The 17,792-nt window shown below is 44.1% G+C and overlaps 1 pseudogene; it reads right to left on the minus strand.

The window, feature by feature from the left end:
• The window catches only part of LOC123764532 (zwei Ig domain protein zig-8-like), a 325,506-nt pseudogene that overhangs the window by 49,768 nt on the left and 257,946 nt on the right, over nt 1-17,792 (minus strand).

Below are 17,792 nucleotides of genomic sequence, written 5' to 3' on the forward strand. Positions count from 1 at the left end.
AAAAGGAATGGAAGGGACCTATCAGGAGAGAGAGCCAAGCCATTCCGACTATATAGCACTGGCCTGTGAGGAAAAGTATTTAGGGTTGGACGAAGGAAAGGAATGGTGCCCCACCACATGGACGGTTGGGTATTGAATGCCCCCATCTGCATTAAGCGTGTGTTTTGTAGATGGTTGCAACGTTTTGAATATTGTTACCCTAATGATTGCTGTGTATAATGAAGATGGTTACAGTGATGACAACAGTATGCAGTAAAGATGATTACGGCCATAAAGATATTGTGATGAAGATCGTGTATAGTGAAGATGACTAGGAACCCCAAATGTGTTACGAAATGAAGAACAAGTGAACAACAAAAGTAATATCAGTCAAAAATTTTTGGTGGTTTAAAATTTAAGGAGCAGGTCCTTGGTGCGAAGTTTCTTGCCCACCAAAGTTTTCTCAGCCTCGCTTGGCTTCTTTAAGTTCGTTCAAGTTTAAGGAAAGAAACTGACGTAAAGGTGTTTGACATTCAATGATTTCAGCTATTTTAAAATATATCCAGTGGGATTTTTGAAACAGTTTTCTTTATATTTATATATATATATATATTATATATATTATATATATATATATATATATATATATATATATATTATATATATATATATATATATATAATATATATATAATATATATAATATTATATGCTTGGACCCATTAGTCATCTCTCAGGGAGGACACCTTAGGAAATAGGTTAGTGCCAGACAAAACCAGGCATGTACCCTGCAGGACCCGGGTCGATTGAGACACTCAGTATCTATGTATCTTTGTCTCTGTGTCTGTCTTTCTGCCCGTCTTCCGTTTCTGTCCCTCCCTCCCTCTCCTTAAAAAAAAATGGGCCACAAATTTGTTGTGATATCTGAGAAGCAGCAACTGATATGTATATCCATCCAATCCCTTTTTATCGCATTGTTCACTCTTGAAATATTTTAGAATGAATATACTTGTTACATAGAGCTGACATGCCTTGGTACACCTTGATGAATATACATAATGAATATCCGTCTATATCCCCTCAACCCTCTTTCCCTCCTCCCGCCTCGCCTGTTTCTCTCTCATTCCTTTCCCATTCTTCTTCTCTTTCCCCCCCTTCCTCATTTACCAATCACAGCCTACCTAATCAACGCGCACAGCCTTTCCAAACACCAATCACAGTCGGTGTAATTTAGGATACAAAGGGCGTAACAGAAATGTCTTTAAAGAAATGTGTCGAGGAGCAAAAAATGGTCTTAAACTCACTTCACCTGTTGACCAGACCACACACTAGCAAGTGAGGGGACGACGACGTTTCGGTCCGTCCTGGACCATTCTCAAGTCGATTGTGAATGGTCAGTCGACTTGAGATCGACTTGAGAATGGTCCAGGACGGACCGAAACGTCGTCGTCCTTTCACCTAATAGTGTGTGGTCTGGTCAATATGCTGACTAGTTGGTGGATAACTATATTTTCCAATGAGGTTACAAGTTATCTGTGAAATGGAGTAATGTCCTCTCTAAATGTCGGGTAAATAAAATAAGGAGCTCATTTTAACCCCCATTGATTAATAGCTGGTTATCTTGAACAATTGTTGAAAGAGTAAAGAGCACAAAGAGCTATCACATTGCCAGTACTAAGCTGATAACTTTTGCAATGCTGTTGATAATTTCATCTGTATAAACGTTATGGACATATTTTTATCAAATTTTTTTGGAGATGCAGTGTTGAATACATCCTCACGTTCAGTACTACCTGTAGTTAGTATTTCTCAGGCCTTGTTTCCTTTAGATCTTGAACCCAAACTAGCATTCTTAAGAAGGTTTTCTGGAAAATTTTCTGAAAAGCATTCGGGTCACATTATACCATCAAAGGATCCGTTAGTCGACTTTTCTGATACAATCAAAGCCTGAAGGTCAGGCAAAATGGTATACTAAGTAAGTTTCCAGCCGCGTCTCTAGTTCGAAAGTACAGTTTACAGTTTTAGACCAGTCTTAGAGTATGCCAAGTCATCATGGAGCCCCCAGCCCCCCCCCCCCCCTACCTCAAGATGAGCTTGAGGATGGTTGAAAAGGTGCAAAAATTTGCAACGAGGTTCATCTCAGAATTATAGAGAATAAGCAGAAAGACTGAAAGAGTTATTAAAGTTGCTACAAAAAGGAGAGAAGAGATATAGTAGATATATTTAAAATACTTATTGACAGTGTAAGAAAAGAGGAAATTTTCACATTAAATACCAAGAGAATACGAAATCCTAAATGAGAACTTGAGAGTGATTGAGTAGTTGAAAAGTTACATTATTATCCTCCTCCTCTTATGCTAAAAATTATCTAAATAAGCAGATATAGAAAAATAGATCTGGCGCCAATGCATTAAAAACCTTGCAGCAATAAATGTGGGGCCCCAGGAGCTAAAGCCCAAACCCTTAGTCACATACAGATAAGTACACACAAAAATGGAATACAAAATTCCAATGGGAGAAAATAAAACTAAACTTACAGTAAGTTCAAAATACGGGAAAAGTATAAGGGAAAAAAAAGAGAAACCAAGGAAGAAGGAGAAGGGAAAGCGAACGAGGAAGAGAAAGTGGGGCCAGGAAACGAAAGAGGAAGATAACAACAAAGCGAGATTAGGAGCCCTGGAAACACAAAAATAAACTGTCTCTATTTTCCGCTTGTTACAACTTGTAATAAAGTTGTTACATCTTGGCTTAACATGTTTATGACGTATTAGAACGTTGTTACAACTTGCTATATTGGTTGTTATAACTGGTTAGGTGGTGTTTAAAACTTGTTCGAACGTTGTACCAACGTCGTAGTTTCGGTGTGTGTTTGGTGGGAGAATACTCAGGAGAAAGAAATTAAAACGATAAAATTACAGATAAATTTTATTTAACATGAGAAAGCAAGGAAAACTGCAGAGTAAAGCGAGAAAAATATGGAAAAAAATTATAAACAAATAGAGCGAGGAAAATTGCAGAATAAAATAAAATACTAAGAAGACAGAATGAGAAGCAAAATCAAAGAATATAGACCGAAGAAGAAAACCTAAGAGAAAGACACAAAGATATAAAGCGAAACAAACTTAAGATCAAGACCGAGGAAAAACGGAAAGCTAGGGGTAGAAATGGAGAAGAGAAAGCTAAGGAGAGAGAGAGAAAGGAAAACATGTTCGCTTCACGGACACAAGATTATATTTTACCGGACCAGAGAGACAATAACGACCATATATCGCCAGATATTGGGCACACGTTAAATATTTCTTCAGAACACAATCGATATATAAGAGAAGAGGAGCAGGAGAGAGAGAGAGATAACAACCAATGATATTGAGAACGGTTGGATTTAGAGCGTAGAGGGAGACGGGGAGATAGGGCAAGAGGGGAAAATGGGATAGAAAGTGACTATGTAATAACGTAAAATAAAGAGGATTACATTAGACACTATTTACCGAGAACCGCCAGACTTTTCATGGGGTTTTAGGATGGGTAAAACTAGAGAATATAAAATAAATGGGTACTTAAGTTCGCAGTCTAAAGCATAATAACGTGGCTATAGTTAGTTGACCAGACCACACACTAGAAGGTGAAGGGACGGCGACGTTTCGGTCCGTCCTGGACCATTCTCAAGTCGATTGTGTCAAGTCGCAATCGACTTGAGAATGGTCCAGGACGGATCGAAACGTCGTCGTCCCTTCACCCTCTAGTGTGTGGTCTGGTCAACTTCCCAGTCTAAACTTTAAACTTTAGACCCAATTGGTTTGATCTCGATATTTGACAGAAATATGACATCTGGTTGACTGGTGTAATTCCAAGTGACATTAAAGTCTTCGTCTTTGGGGTGACGCTGAAAGAGGGTAGAATCAGGTATATTATCTTGACATCCTTGACAGATAAGCTGTCAGGAGCCATCCTGTCCTCACACTTAATGTGTATCGATTTTTTTTACACTTAACCAGAGCGTAAAATTTATAGTGTTTTTATGTAACTAAAACATCGTAATACTGACGCATTCTGTTAGTTAAAAGGTTGTAAACCCCACATGCAGACGATGAGTCACTATAACGAGGCAGAAATATGTTGACCAAACCACACACTGGAAAATGAAGGGACGACGACGTTTCGGTCCGTCCTGGACCCTTTTCAAGTAGATTGAGAATGGTCCAGGACGGACCGAAACGTCGTCGTCCCTTCACTTTTAGTGTGTGGTTAGGTCAAATCCCACATCTATCTGTAAGATGGTCATTTAAGCCGTGACGCAACCTTTCTGACTAACAAGCAGGTACTACTGTAGTTCTGAAGAGAATCCAGCATTAAACTCCCCCAGTGAACATATACAGAGAAGCCAAGTATTGGTGTATTGAACCCTTGACTTCTACGTAGAGATAAACTACACTAGATGTTTAATACCAAGTTAGAGCCACATTATTTACTAAGCTACCAAGGGTCAATATGAAACTGAACCTTTAGTGGTGAAAACGAATTTTTTTAGATATGAGAAAATCTTTCAGTATATTTCAGTCTGAAATATATTTAAAGGTTATAAAACCTAAACTATCTTTGTGAATATGAAGTCTAAACTACCAATATGGCACTTAAAACTTCCTTTATAAGCAGCGTTTCTTATTTAGGTATTTTAGGGAACATATTGACTGGAGCAGAAGGAAGGGAAGGGAACCTAGGAGGGTAAAAGTGCATAGTCGTTACGGCTAGAAGTTAATAGGGCAGGTGGCAGACGTTACATTTACCTCAATGTTATCTATTAGGGTAACGAGTGCACAACACCTTCCGTTTTCCCTTCGCTCTTCACACAAAAGCAAAGAGCAATCTGTTACTCTTTACAAGACAGACAAAAGAATCATTACACACAGAAATCACAATAGCTCTCGGACGTAGGTTCGAATCCTCGTCACGGCCCTTGTGGATTTGTTAAGAGAGAAATCATATTTGGGTAACTAAATCAATGTAGTTTTGCCAATTACGAAACAAGTGTTTTTCAGCATTTTTTCCTGAGTGGGTGAAAGAGATCCTATTTCATCCCTGCCTGGGGTGGGGGAGGGGTTTTGGGAAGGGGGGAGGGGGTTTTGGGAAGGGGGGAGGGGTTTTGGGAAGGGGGGGGAGGGGTTTTGGGGAGGGGGGAGGTAAAAACTGCCGGCGCCTCACGCTTGTTGCATAACATATTAGGACGACATAGACCCGTACACAGCCTCTGACAGACACGTACACAGACACGCACACAGATACAGACACAGACACGCACACAGACACAGACACGCACACAACACAGCAGATATGCTGCTGTGCAGCCAGTGCTCAGAACATGACGTCCTTAGAGCTAACCTGTCTTAAGAATATTACATCGTTACAGATCAAACCTGTTAAGAATATCGCCTCGTAAGCCGTAACTATCTCCTCGCACTGGAATAGGGAATGGCGTCTGAGAACGTTCAAACCATTGGTGGGATGCGAATATTATCATTATTGGAGAAGCGAATGGGATCCCGCAATGAACCACGCGCTTTGTGTAATGCACGCGAGCCCCCAACAACAGTATGATAGTTAAGCGGGGTTTGATTTGCTTATTAAAGTGCTATTACTGGAGAAGGCTTCGATACCCCGTAATGGAAGGGTGGGTGGGTATGTGTGTGTGTGTGTTGTGTGTGTGGTGTGATGCCAACTTTAGGAGACGGAATGCAACTAAATCTCCGAAAGCGGAACGCAGATTGGAAAATTGTATCTCTGTGTCTCCCTCCACTGTTGTCCTGGCGGCACAGCAAAATGTGTGCTAGATACTCTGTATGTAAACGTGAGGCAAGCGAGAGAGAGGGAGAGAGAGAGAGGCAGTGCTCAGGGAGATAGAGAGAGAGGGAGGGAGAGAGAAAGGCAGTGCTCAGGGAGATAGAGAGAGAGAGAGTGAAAGAGAGGGAGGGAGAGGCAGGCCGCCACTTCTACCACAGATACAGTAATGCGAGTGTTAACCATAAGCCAGTGGAAAACGCATCATGATTTAGAGTAGAGTCATTGTGTGCTTCTCTGGAAAAACCAGGCGGAAGAACCATGGAAAGGAGCAGCGTATGTCGTTGTGTTTATATTCAACTACTCTAAACCGAGAGATCCAAGTAGCATGGGCTATGGTGAGCCCGAAGGGGACTTACCTGGCACAGGAGCGGGGCTGTCTGTGTACTCACCTATTTGTGCTTGCGGGGGTTGAGCTTTGGCTCTTTGGTCTCTTTGAGTGTGTGTGTTTGACCTCTGAACTGTTTATAACCGGGTGAGGTGGTGTCACATGGGCCAATAGGACCCACTGCAGCCTATGACAGTCCTATACTCGTATGGTGGCCGGGCCGGTATGCTTGATGCTGTGTTAGGGTTTTGAAGTTAGTAAAATGTAATTAGCTGTTGATAGTTGTTTGATATGCAGAGTTCTACATTACAGAAAAATGTCCCCATCGCGATAGGTTTGAAATATAATCACCTTAAGGGTAAATTGGAACTAGACAGGGACTAATTTTTCCACTTATTAAGTGTACTTAAATGCACTTTAAGGCCACAGACAGATCAACCCGTTCTCGCACTTTCGTACAGTCAATATTGACTTATTAAATAGGTGCATATGTGACACTAATTTATTGTGAATATTTTAGTTTACCTTGAAAAGCTTCATAGAAAACACCGACCTCACCTAACCTTCTTAGTATGTTATATATATCCTAGCATATACCCTCAACTCCAACTCTGTGAGTATAGTGTATGAGTCTTGGAGGAATGACTTGAGACCTGATGCTTGAACCCAGCAAGCAGAGCTCGACAACGAGGCAAGATGCGATAATAAAAAACTCTTAAGATGAAACAGGAATATGCAAATCAATTTTGAAGCGAGTCTTTGTAATATTTTAAGTTACACATTTCCTCCATTTTTCCGACCAGATTTAAAATTCATCCAGTGACCTCCCAGCTGCAGAGAGCACAGGTGCACGACGCCGCTCTCTTGTCTTTCTCTCTTTTGATCTGTTTATTTTATTTCTGAATACTTCTCCCTCATGAACAAATCCACAAGGGCCGTGACAAGGATTCGAACCTGCGTCCGGGAGCATCCCAGACACTGCCTTAATCGACTGAGCTACGACAGGGTAAAAGGGTTGAAACCGAAGTTCTACTGAACTGTCGTAGCTCAGTCGATTAAGGCAGTGTCTGGGATGCTCCCGGACGCAGGTTCGAATCCTCGTCACGGCCCTTGTGGATTTGTTCATTTGATGCATCACGTTAGTGTGATCTCTGTGTGTGATTTCTCCCTCATCTCCGGTTACGTGTTTTATTTAATATAGGATTTAGTCGACATCTTTAACACGGAATGATTGTGAGAGATTGTGTGCCCGACTTTTTGGAGCCTGAACAATCTTTGCAGGGTGATTTTTGACTCGTTACAAAAGATAGGAAGAATAGTATTTTGTGATTCAAAGACTGTTCTTTGGGCAGTTTCAAACTTCTGCTGGAAGATTGACAGCAAGAACTTCATACTAGCAATTATGAATGCCCTAATCGCTGCCCAGAGTAAAGGGTTTTGAATCTCTTTAGTACCGTTTGATTGTTTGAATCCTGAGTACTCCAGGTGCAAACTTTGTGAGCAGGAACTGCGGCTTGATCTCCCGCACTACATCACTGAATGCCCAGTTATTAGACTTTTCAGACCCGTTGGCATGAGGTACCTGGAGCTTTGCAATTACTTTATTCACTCTCGTGTTCTTGAAGATATCCTCATATTGCACCCAAAATTTTGCCAGTGCAGGCTACTGAACATATGGCCTTGTATGACTAGCCATCCTACAACATGGGGACTTTAGTATCACTGCTATCTTATTCACTTTTGTGTTGATGATATCCTCATAATGCACCCAGAGTCTGCCAGTGTAGACCGCTTATCACATGCCTCTGTATGACTAACCATCCCGTGTGATGAGGATTTTTAGCTTCACGTAGCTAGTTTTTTTTGACACTCTGTACTCCCCTTCATATAGTCTATTGCAACTGCAGAAATGCACATATACCTAAATGTCCTTTTTTAAAAAAAGTAACAATTTCGAATTACCGAAGGAGCTTGTGTCATGCATGGGGGGGGGGGGGCTTCCGGAGAGTCCTGTATAGGTTTTAGGACTCCAGTGGACATCATTGGGTGAAAGCGACCGACGTTAAATAATATATACTCCGTAACGACGGTCGCTTTCTACCATAGGTGCCCACTGGAATAGTGTAGTTGCGATGCTACCTTTGGGGGAGGACTACTATGTGGGTGTGAGTCTGTGTTGTGGCAAACGTTACTTCGATGGCATCTAAAATCTCATCTGGGGTAATTAAGCTAAGCGAGATGTTGTCGCTAACTGTTGGTGTTGGCTGCTGGTTGCTGTTCTCCTTAGGAGTGTGTCGGGAGCCCAAGCAGTGGCCAGAGTGGTTCCTGGGGATTCGAACGTGACCGTCACTGTGGAGAACACTTTGTTTGCCACACATTACACTTACGCCTCTTCCTGAGGAGTCTGATGGCTCCTTTAGTCTGCCAGGCTGGCTATTATGGCTCGTGAAATGGCTCAGTGTCTCTCACACGCGCTGGCAAACACACACACACACACACACACACACACACACACACACACACACACACACACACACACACACACACACACACACACACACACACAGGGGGCCTCGTAGCCTGGTGGATAGCGCGCGCAGGACTCGTAATTCTGTGGCGCGGGTTCGATTCCCGCACGAGGCAGAAACAAATGGGCAAAGTTTTCTTTCACCCTAAGTGCCCCTGTTACCTAGCAGTAAATAGGTACCTGGGAGTTAGTCAGCTGTCACGGGCTGCTTCCTGGGGTGTGTGTGTGTTGTGTGGGAAAAAAAAAGTAGTTAGTAGACAGTTGATTGACAGTTGAGAGGCGGGCCGAAAGAGCAAAGCTCAACCCCCGCAAAACACAACTAGTAAACACACACACACACTCACTCACTCACTCACTCACTCACTCACTCACTCACTCACTCACTCACTCACTCACTAAGCGAGTGTAAGAGATTCTTTCACTCCAGCAATCCAGTTAGTCTAGCTCAACACCACTCCAGTAGCACGTCCATAAACACACCCTCAGCATCCACCATTGTTGCACTCTCTCAATGTTGCCAAACATTGGCAACATACAGTTGCCAATGTGTGGCAACTGATGGAGCCGTAATGTCTTGTGGCACTGGTGACACGCGAGGCGAAGTGTCACTCGACATATGGCAAAAGCTGTGGAAGGGAGCAAAAAAAGCCCCTTTGTCTCTGGGTTATTGAAAGCAGAAATGACAAATGGTTCTACTGGGTACTCACCTATTTGTGCTTGCGCGGGGGGTTGAGCTTTGGTTCTGTGGTCCCGCCTTTCAACTGTCAATCACCTAGTGTGTGTGTGTGTGTGTTATTTGCATCTACATTTCTGTGATTGCAGAATTGCATAATTGTGGTAATTGGGATTGAGCTTTGGCTGTTTGGTTCAGGTTCTCAATTTACATTCAACTGGATTACAGAGGCCTGAGCTCATTGGGCTCTCTGTCATATCTATATTTAAGACTGTGCCTGAAGTCTGCTTCCACCACACCGCTTCCTAATGCATTTAATTTTATCAAAACTGTGACTCAAATTTGGAAGACAAATTCTTTCTGATGTCTTGGTGGCTCATTTAGGTACTAACTTTCAACTTGGGTCCCCTGCTTGGTGTACCATTAATCCTGAGCAGTCTGTATTGTGTGATGTGAACGTTCCCTTCATACTTTACCTATCATCGCCCTTCCCTCCCTTCATCTCGTCCACTTACCTTTCCCACCATTCTTAAGTTCCCCAACACCGCCATCACCACCACCCTTTCCTTAACCTAATTAGTAATAATTTATTCTCCTCTCCCACTATTCCTTCCTTCCTTCCCCCAACACTTCTTTCTTCCATCCCTTTCCACCTCTTCTTTTCAGAATGCTTCCCCTTCTCTTTTCGACCAGCATTCTTCCCCCCCAAACACTCTCCTCCCATTCCACATTACTCTTTTCCATCTCCTCTCTCATCATCGTTACTCACCTTATTACCTAACACCCAACATTGCCTAAGTATACACAGCAAAGTTTACTCGCTTTGTGGGTATACTGGAGCGAGCGTATACTCCAGGCCAGTGCCAGAATGAATATATCACAACGAGTACCGTCATTACCTCACAATCTCACTGCAAATCATGATAATTTATAAAGCCTTGCTTGGCTGTTTTTGCCAGTAATTTTACAAATTTGCAAAATGCCAGGTTTTAAAAGGGGAAGATTATTACTAGTAAATTTGCTGCTACGTATTATATATTTTGTTCTTTAAATCACCATGGAAGATTGTAAAGGAGAGAGAGAAAGAGAGGAAGATCAAGGGAGAGAGGGAGAGGGAGAGAGAACTATGCGAATTAGTGAAGGATAAGATGAGACACGAGTGTGTACTCACCTAGTTGTGCTTGCGGGGGTTGAGCTCTGGCTCTTTGGTCCCGCCTCTCAACCGTCAATCAACAGGTTGTGTGTGTGTGTGTGTGTGTGTGTGTGTGTGTGTGTGTGTGTGTGTGTGTGAGAGACAGACAGATGTCTACTTCTCAAAGTACAACATTAAAATATTGCAAAAAGTTGTGATTCGAGAAGAAATGGCCCAAGAAGACGTGGTACGAAAGGAAAACATTGCATGTGTAATGAAACCAGCGTCTTACCATTAAAAAAAAAAGTCTTGTGTAACGAGTTTAATAAGCGAAATTACTCCGAAAATACGAGAAAGTAACGTATTAAAGAGATGTGGATTTAAAGCATTAAAAACTCCTTTAACGCCCTTACATACTACGACCTTACTGAGCACAACCAACCATTTCACTGCACAAAAAAACAGAGGATGGCACGTGTTAAATAATGTGTTTAACGAGCAAATAAAGGCAAAGTTAAGTCTAGTTTACGAATTATAAACGACACGCCTAACGAGCACGACCCAAACAAGTAACATCGCAAACTCGAGCAAAGAAAGTTCTAGCACGAGCCGAAAAAAAGAATGAAAGCGTTTTAATATAGCTAATTCATTTCACCGGATTTATATTAACCATTGACCTGCTCTGTGTCTCTCGCTCTCTCCCTCCCTGCCTTCCTCTCTCTCTCTCCCTTTCTCTCACCATTTCTCCCTTCCTTCCTTTCTTACTCTCTCTTTTTGTATCTGTACATATAACAGCTTCTCCCCGTATCAACCTACCCAGGCTTTGCACCCTGGTGAGGCCACTCCAGACCGACAACCAGAGAGCCACTCTATAGTCTCCTGAGACTGATGGATGCCTACTACTATGTATCCGCTATATCTCTGTCTCTCCATTGAAAGTCCCCAGAATATCAAATATTAAACCTCACTACTTGGTGATGTCACAGTGTCTTCTGGCTAAATCCCAGAGATTTTCTAACATGTGCCTAGTCGGTGACGTCCCTGAGGACATCGCACCTATCCTTCCTCGACGCTGACCTCAGTCCTCTTATAAAAGATGGATGGGTATGTCATGCCCATACGGGAGACATCTCCCGTCACGCAGGGTGCAGTCGCACCTCCACAGATCTCCAGTATCAGCTCTTGATACTAGTAATGGCTCAAAAGGGCCACCACTTACGGGCTATTCATGCCCATGCCATCTTTTGGGTGGCTTAATCTTCATCAATCAATCAATCATGTCCATTGCTAATGCAACACCCTTGTAGCTAAGTCGACGTGAGACCATTCATCCAGGAGACGGCTACTTTGCTGGAACGTAATCGGCTTGGGTTTGGGATCTGCTAAGCTGTGAAGTATATATTTGCAATTTTGCAGACGAGAACGCACTAATTATGATAAATTGTCAAGATGTGTTAATCAATCCTATTGATATTAAGAGATGCTGTACACAGAGTCGTTCTGAGTTCACTGTGAACGCTTATCTTTCATCTTTGTTTTAGCTTACCCATTAAAGACGTCATTGATAGCTTGTCCGACGAGCTCAGTATCTGGCTTCTGGATAATGGCTTTCTCACATGTAATTTTATGTAGGGAGACTGCACCAAAGATTAAGGAATAGTTAATGAAAGTCTGACTTGAAAGCTAACTAGCCTATTGTATCCGAATAGGCCAAGACGATGGGTCTGATTAAGTTACCTTAAAGTTGTCCCTCAGCATTCTTGTTCATAGATTTTTTTTTTTGAGATATATACAAGAGTTGTTACATTCTTGTACAGCCACTAGTACGCGTAGGGTTTCTGGCAGGTCCCTGGAATACGATCCCCGCCGCGAAGAATCGTTGTTACAACCAAGTACCCATTTTACTGTTGAGTTAAACCGAGGCTACCGTTAAGAATTTGCGTCCAGTAAATCCTCCCCGGCCAGGATACGAACCCATGACAAAAACGCTCGCGGAACGCCAGGCGAGTGTCTTACCACTGCACCACGAACTCTGGTCAAATTTTTTAAAGTTATCGTATGACTGTAGTACACAACCACTGTCTCATCATACTACTACCAATAGCACAATCGCATGTCTTAGGTTTTGCTGATGGAGGGAGGCGAGTTGCTTGGCTTGGTACAGTACGGAGCCAAGCCCCGTTAAGTGAGGGCCGACATGCACTCGTCTATCTTGGTCTCTCACAATAACAACCGCGCGGAAATACTGTCGAGAACCAGGCACAGTCATTTGCATACGCCCCTGGTGCTTTGGTCCAGTGCATAATGGTGATGGATGGGTAATTCTCGTGTTCGGGGAACTCTGCTTTTATCTGTACATCAAGGACTAGAAAAAAAATGGAAACCAACTTACGAAAGAATAAATAAATATGAAATGTGTGAAATGTGTTAAATGTAGTTGAACTGATCAGTCCTCTGGATTTTATCAACCAATGTTTTCTCATTTTGCTATTAAAGCTAAAACGAATAGAATTCGAAAATTGCAAATCCCTGTCTAGATGCAGACGAGGAGTTGCAATAACGTGGCTGAAATATGTTGACCAAACCACACACTAGAAATTGAAGGGACGACGACGTTTCGGTCCGTCCTGGACCATTCTCAAGTCGATTGTGTTTAAATATGTCTAAATAAAGTTACACAAATTCCTGTCTAAATATGAAATGAACCCAAGACGATGACGCAAGTGCAGGGAGTGACTCTTACCTGCCTCGGGGATTATCGTTTGTACAAACATCTGTAATTTGAGTTAGAAAATATGAATGAAAAATTTAAATAAAAAATTATAAAGCAGAATGACTGTGAATTTTAGAGTTTTTTTAAAGTATTTTAAAGTATTTTTTTCTTGTCAGTGTGTGTACAGGATTATTGATAACTGCTCACAGGGGTTATTGATAACTGTACAAAAGATTTGTGATAACTGTACACAAGATTACTGATATCTGTACACAGGATTAATGATGACTGTACACAGGATTAATGATGACTGTACACAGGATTAAGGATAACTGTATGGACGCAGGTTCGAATCCTCGTCACGGCCCTTGTGGATTTGTTCAGAGGTTGACATCTAAACCCCCCCCCCCCCCCCCCCCCACACACACACACACACACACACACACACACACACACACACACACACACACACACACACACACTCACACACTCACACACTCACTCTCACTCACTCACTCACTCTGAAGAGCCATCGACGTTTCGGTCAGTCCTGGATCATTAAGATAACAGTCCACGTCAGACCAAAATGTGATTGGTTCTACATTTTCGGACGTGGGGTTTGGGCGACAACTCTTCAGCCCCGTTATTGTGACACGTCTTCAAAATGCCGGAGGGATGGAAATATCAGGGGAAAGCGCCTAGCCATTACGAATATATAGCACGTGAAAGGGATTAGGATAAAGATTTGGGATGTGGACAGGAGGAAGCAATGGTGCCAAAAAACTTAGACGGTCGGGGATTGAACCTCGACCTGCATAAAACGAGACCGTCGTTCTACCGTAGTATTATTAATATCCCTCAATAAAGCAAATCTTTAATAAAGCAGTGAAGATAGATGAAAAATCTTTGTTAAAATAAAGGTCTCGGGACCATTTTCTCAGAAAAAACAAGATTATTTTTAGGAACTTGTAATTAAGAAGACGTGAGCACTCTATAATAAGAATTGATGAATGTTCAAGCCATTTGTTGTGTAATTAATGATGAATAAAGCTGTACTCAGGAGGAGGTTAATGCTAAGAACGCATTGGGTCGTTTTGTCATTACGGAAAATTACCCAATTTGCTGCAGTTATGGCGCATAACACCCCCTCTGAAGCAACACCTTCCAATTTAGTCCTACCCATTTGCTCCGGCGGTGGAGAGATGACGGTGGCTCTGTCACCTGTCTCTACTTCAGCTTATCCACCACCTGTCCACCTGACTACTCTCTTGTCCTTGGGCCAGATTCACGAAAGCACTTAAGCAAGCACTTACGAACGTGTACATCTTTCCTCAGTCTTTGACGGCTTTGCTTACATTTATTAAACAGTTTACAAGCATGAAAACTTCCCATTCAACTGTTGTTATTGTTATAAACAGCCTCCTGGTGCTTCGGAGCTCATTAGCTGTTTAATAATTGTAAACAAAGCCGCCAAAGATTGAGAAAAGATGTACAGGTTCGTAAGTGCTTTCGTGAATCTGGCCCCCTTGTCCCCACCTATTCTACACACCTGTCTTTATATCTGCCTCTTCTTTAGCTGTCTGCACACCTGCCTCTATTCCCCTCACCTGTCTTCGCATCTGCCTGCTTCATTTATATGCATACATGGCTCTCTCTCCTATTTTTCCAGTTTCACACCTGTCAGCCCACCTTCCACCACCGTCCTGGGACTCCCCACCGTCCCCTACCCCGTCCTGGGACTCAGCACCGTCCCCTACCCCCGTCCTGGGACTCAGCACCGTCCCCTACCCCCGTCCTGGGACTCAGCACCGTCCCCTACCCCCGTCCTGGGACTCAGCACCGTCCCCACCCCCGTCCTGGTACTCGCCACCGCCCCCTACCCCCCGTCCTGGTACTCGCCACCGCCCCCTACCCCCCGTCCTGGGACTCAGCACCGTCCCCTACCCCCGTCCTAGGACTCAGCACCGTCCCCTACCCCCCGTCCTAGGACTCAGCACCGCCCCCCACCCCGTCCTGGGACTCAGCACCGTCCCCTACCCCCGTCCTAGGACTCAGCACTGTCCCCTACTCCCGTCCTAGGACTCAGCACCGTCCCCTACCCCCGTCCTGGGACTCAGCACCGTCCTCTACCCCTGTCCTGGGACTCAGCACCGTCCCCTACCCCCGTCCTGGGACTCAGCACCGTCCCCTTCCCCCGTCCTGGGACTCAGCACCGTCCCCTACCCCCGTCCTGGGACTCAGCACCGTCCCCTACCCCCGTCCTGGGACTCAGCACCGTCCCCTACCCCCGTCCTGGGACTCAGCACCGTCCCCTACCCCCGTCCTGGGACTCAGCACCGTCCCCTACCCCTGTCCTGGGACTCAGCACCGTCCCCTACCCCGTCCTGGGACTCAGCACCGTCCCCTACCCCGTCCTGGGACTCAGCACCGTCCCCCACCCCGTCCTAGGACTCAGCACCGTCCCCTACCCCCGTCCTGGGACTCAACACCGTCCCCTACCCCGTCCTGGGACTCAGCACCGTCCCCTACCTCGTCCTGGGACTCACCGCCAGGTCCCCAAGCTGGGATACGCGACAATGCAGGTAGGCAGTCTGGCCAACAGAGGTGGTAATATTCCTGCTGCCAACTCCTAGGAAGAACGGACCTGTCGTCATCTCCGGGTAGTCGCTCTTGGACGAATCTGCGAATAGAAGATAGACTTACTGTTAGATATTCTAGTACAAATAAGAACATAAGAATAAAGGTAGCTGCAGAAGGCCTATTGGCCCATACGAGGCAGCTCCTGATGACTCGTATGCTTATAAATGCTTATAAGAAGATAAGAACATAAGAACAAAGGTAGCTGCAGAAGGCCTTTTGGCCCATACGAGGCAGCTCCTGATGACTCGTATGCTTATAAATGCTTATAAGAAGATAAGAACATAAGAACAAAGGCAACTGCAGAAGGCCTATTGGCCCATACGAGGCAGCTCCTATCTATAACCACCCAATCCCACTCATATACTTGTCCAACCCGTGCTTGAAACAATCGAGTTCTTATGTTCTTAGACTCCAAAGATCATTAACGTAAGCTCTTTATATAGAGCTGCCATTTAGTAAAACGGGTCGTCTTTCTTCACTCTGGCAGACGACCCGAGAGTACTTCACACGACTCCTGGTAGTAAATGCGAGACTCGTTGTTAATGTCCTGTATAACAGGCATGCACTCAGTGGAGGAATATATTATGGTATATCTCGCCCTAGAGGGGGTTTTCCGGCGTTGCCCGGGTCTCTCCCTCGCCTTATATTCTCTCTCCCAGTGGGCGCGACTTGCTCGAGTAATGATTAATCAACACTATCGAGGTTGACTGAATGTTATTGGTGTTAATTCCACGTCGATAACAGGTAAGAATTAGGCGTCCACCCTTAATCGCTCCCTTCCTCCCTTAATCGCTCACTTCCTCCCTTGCTCGCTCCTTTTCCTCACTTAATCGATCACTTCCACCCTTAATCGCCCTATTCCCACCCTTAATCGCTCTCTTGCACCCTTAATCGCTCTCTTGCACCCTTAATCGCTCTCTTGCACCCTTAATCGCTCTCTTGCACCCTTAATCGCTCTCTTCCACCCTTAATCGCTCACTTCCACCCTTAACCGCCCAATTCCCACCCTTAATCGGCTTCTTGCACCCTTAATCGCTCTCTTCCACCCTTAATCGCTCACTTCCACCCTTAATCGCCCAATTCCCACCCTTAATCGCCCAATTCCCACCCTTAATCGCCCAATTCCCACCCTTAATCGGCTTCTTGCACCCTTAATCGCCCTATTCCCACCCTTAATCGCCCTATTCCCACCCTATATCGCTCATTTCCACTCTTAATCGCTCTATTCCTACCCTTAATCGCCCTATTCCCACCCTTAATCGCTCCCTTCCACCCTTAATCCTACCTTCAGGACTCTCCACCCATATCTCCCTTAATACTGTCTGATGATTCCCCGCCCCAGGCCCTAAACTGTCCTCCCTTCCCCCCCTCCCCCTCCAACAGTGCACATGTATGCCTGATAAAATTCTAACTTTAAAAGCTATATTGTCTAACAACAACAACTAGATTGCACAAAATCCACTATTGTAAAACTATTTTATTTCAACTTGAGGTGCGATACACTAGCACTCCTTGGTATATATAACTTGTACTAAATCAATAATACAATAAGTTCTTCACAGGGGCTTATATATAGTGGATTGAAAATGTTGCATATTCGTGTATGTTTCTGAATGTGTTGGTATCGGAGTTTTTGTCCCTGATCTAATTCCAGATGATAATGGAATCTGGCAGAACCTTTCAGAAAAAGCGTTCGTGAACAAATCCGGGATGTCAACCAAGTCAGAAATGCATTGAAAAGAAAGAGAAACTGAACTCCCGCAAGACAATGTATATATAAACTGAGAGAATGTCTGGCCATTTCCGTCTGCCTGTCCAAAGTTGGAGACCAGACACTTGGAGGTGGCCTCACCCAACTTTGTAGGGAGGATAACCTGGGGTATGGGACGGACATAGGCTGGTGAGGGATAATTGCTTTAAGAAATAGTAGCAATTATATAGACCCCCCTCCCCCTCCTCAAGGCGATAT

Source organism: Procambarus clarkii, chromosome 79, assembly GCF_040958095.1.
Source record: "Procambarus clarkii isolate CNS0578487 chromosome 79, FALCON_Pclarkii_2.0, whole genome shotgun sequence".
Lineage (NCBI taxonomy): Eukaryota > Metazoa > Arthropoda > Malacostraca > Decapoda > Cambaridae > Procambarus > Procambarus clarkii.